Raw genomic sequence first — 3329 nt, 5'->3', positions numbered from 1 at the left:
GGCTGGCTTCCTTTGGCTCCGCCCATTGAGTGACGTCAGTCCGCTGCGAACGCGCGCTCTCGCTGTGTCAGTACCATTTTTTTAGTCTATGGTCAGTAAGGACACGGGTGACCTTAAAATCGAGCTAAATAACGAGCATGCACGTGTAGTGGTTTGTTTACTTTGTGCACAGTTAATGTAGGCTAACCTGTATTTCCGAATTGAAACATTATATGCTAATTGTGATAAAAGCTTTTAAACGTGATAATGTTTGATTGATGTTGATAAGGGTTTGGATAGCCTACTGTAAGACTACAAATTTGAGGATTTAGATTGACCATTTTGTAGACCAGTATGTCAGTAATTTAATTCAAATTCAGCAACCTAAAGTTTTAAGTTTACACCAAACATCTTACCTTTCACGTATCGAGTAAAGGCACTTATATTAAATTGCCGACTCATGATGAGTTGCAGAAATGGGAAGGCGCGAGGGGCGGTACCCTTTAGGCAAAAGGCGGTATTTAAAAAAAAAAGTAAACCCGCCCTCAACTGCATTTGTTAATTCATTCATAACAAAAAAAAACATAATTAATTAATTAAAAGCTCTGCGCTCATACATATATCATCTTGTCCATTCAAACACACAACATGAACCCAACGACAAAATAAACCTCTGATGGAAATTAGCCTACTAAAGGAATTTAAGGAAATAGTAAGGCTCACATATAGTAAGGCTACAGTGAAACAGTTTGATTACCAACATTCCTCAAAATATCTTCTTTTGTGTTTAACAGAAGAAGTTTGGAACAATATGAGGCTGAACTAACACTTAAACCAATTTTCAGGATTATTGGAAGTCATGTTTACTGGGTCATATAGACTATATCACTCTCAGCAATCACTATAAACTAAAATGATTTCAAGTTCATTTATTTATTTGACAAGTAATCTTATATTGTGTGATAATGAGCAGTGATGACATAACACACAATCTAGGCACTTTTCTGCATCTGTAAACTTGACATATACTATATAACACAAAACAAATTGATAAAAAAAAATCAACTGTAGGCCTATCTACTGTACACAAATCAAGTTAGGAAAATTAATTTATCAGTAATATTATTACCATATGCTGTTATTTATTCAGTGCACCACAAAATTAGACATTTTTAGGCAGCTCTTGCCATTCCACAAAATTTTCAAATTACAGCTTGTTGCTTCGTCACCTTGTGATAGTTGATGGCTTAACGCAGAACTTCAACAAAGCTTTTGTCACTCTGTGTATGCTGTGAGTCTTATTTGTTGTTGTTTGTCCCTCGTTTAAAAAGAAAAATATAGCAATGAATTGTGAGCAGAGAGCAGTTCAGACAGTGTGTGCCTCCCTGCCCTTGTTATAGGCTATTACGGGTGGGGACACAGAAAATCAATCAAACCTGGGTGGTTTGAGGATGTAAAGAAGTGGTGCAGGGAATGTACGGAATGCTTCTCTCATAAATACTCTGAGCTAAATGTTCATGCCCCTTTATAGCCTTCTGTTGTGTCTTGGACTTTTGAATGTGTAGCGGTAGATATTGGGCCCTCTGCCCTTAACTGGGGAGAAAAATATAAAATGTATTCTGGTCATCAGGGATTATTTCTTGATGTGGACAGAAGAGTTCGCTCTTATAGTCACCGTCTATAGCCAAGGTTTTGTGCAGGAGTGGGTGTGCAGATTTGGGGTCCCCTGCAGTATTCCCCTTACGAAAAAGTAGTATACTTCAAGTTCATTTTATGAAGTATACTGTTCAAGTATATTTTAAGTATATTTTATGTAGTAAGTATACTAATAATATCAATGTGTACTTGTTGTAAACTTGTAAGTCTACTATTTCAAAACTGCTTGGGACTAAATTGGCCCACTTTTAGTATATAAAAGTATACGTTTAAGTGTAGGCTACTATAAGTGTAAGAGTAGTAAACTTTAAGTACACATTAGGTTTCTCATTTGTAATGCATCTGTACTACAAGTGAACTTGTAAGTATACTAGTAGTTTACAATTTGAATACAAGTAGTACATTTTTTAGTTTATGAAAGTATACACACACTAAAGTGTACTCTCAGTAAACTACTAGTTTAGTAGTTTATACTGCAAGTATACTTGTAAGTTTTCTTTAAGTGAACATAACATTATATTGACTATTTCTATATTATTTTAGCACTTGCAGTATACTACTATGTTCAAATGTAGATATAATTTTTTATACTTGAAAAATACCTTTAACTGTACTTTCATTTTAAAAACATTTGATTAGCTTAATGCAGCCTTTTTTTTTATCAAAGTACAACTGTATGTTGGTACAGTTTCATAAAGAAAGGCAACATTTTAAACAAAAAATTGAGAAAATCACAGTTTTGTCAAAGACTACGCCTAGATCAGATTCAGAACGATGATCAAAACACAGATGGAGTAGATCGAGTCCAACACCCCCAAAGCTGCAGTCGTTTTCTCTTCATGGGTTACGCTTCATTTCATTTGGTAATATTAAGCAGTTTTGATTTACACGCTGTTTAATGTTTGATAATCACGTTCTTTTACATTCGATTTAAATGTCCGTGCAACAATCTGTACAACAACTTTTGGAGGCGATTCCCACATTATTAAAAGTTGTGCCATCTAGAAATAGTTTTGCTGAGTTTTGCAATAGTTTTGGTTCCTCAACCTGTAACCAAAAAGACTAACACACACACCGACACACAGCTTTTCCAAGGTTGGATTTGGCCAGGCTCTAACTATAAACAGGAGAGTCCTCTCAAAACATCAAGATAATGCGTTCTTTCTCTCAAGGAGAGCTACACTTTAGTCTAACTGGAAAGTAAGGCTTTAACAAAGAAATGGTCCCTTAACCTATTGGCTTCAATGATCCCTGTATGTTTTAACACAGAAGACCTTTCTCAAACACAAAACAAGTCCCTATTTCATTTCTGGAAGCCGGGCTAAATGAGCAAGCACTGTTACTGCATTCAGATATCAAATACAGACATTAAAGAATACATGAAAAGAACTTTTCAGTAATCAAACTGGTAACTTCTATAAGAAAGTAAAATCTCCAGATAAGTCATTCAACTCATTTGATATTTAAAAGAAAAAATATTGATTAATACCTTGATTATAATCACTCATTACATACATTGAAGCAGCAGTGGATTCCAATCAATCCCCTTCACTAGATTATACAGTATTATTGTTTTTGAGAGCATTTGGGGAACAACTACAACGGCTGGATGAGGTCCTCTGTAAATTACGCCACGCTAATCTGAAGGTTAAGATCAGGTTCATTCTTTCTTTCTTTCTTTCTTTCTTTCTTTC

This window comes from Leuciscus leuciscus, assembly GCF_965113295.1.
Source record: "Leuciscus leuciscus genome assembly, chromosome: 5".
NCBI lineage: Eukaryota > Metazoa > Chordata > Actinopteri > Cypriniformes > Leuciscidae > Leuciscus > Leuciscus leuciscus.
This window is presented reverse-complemented; position numbering follows the sequence as displayed.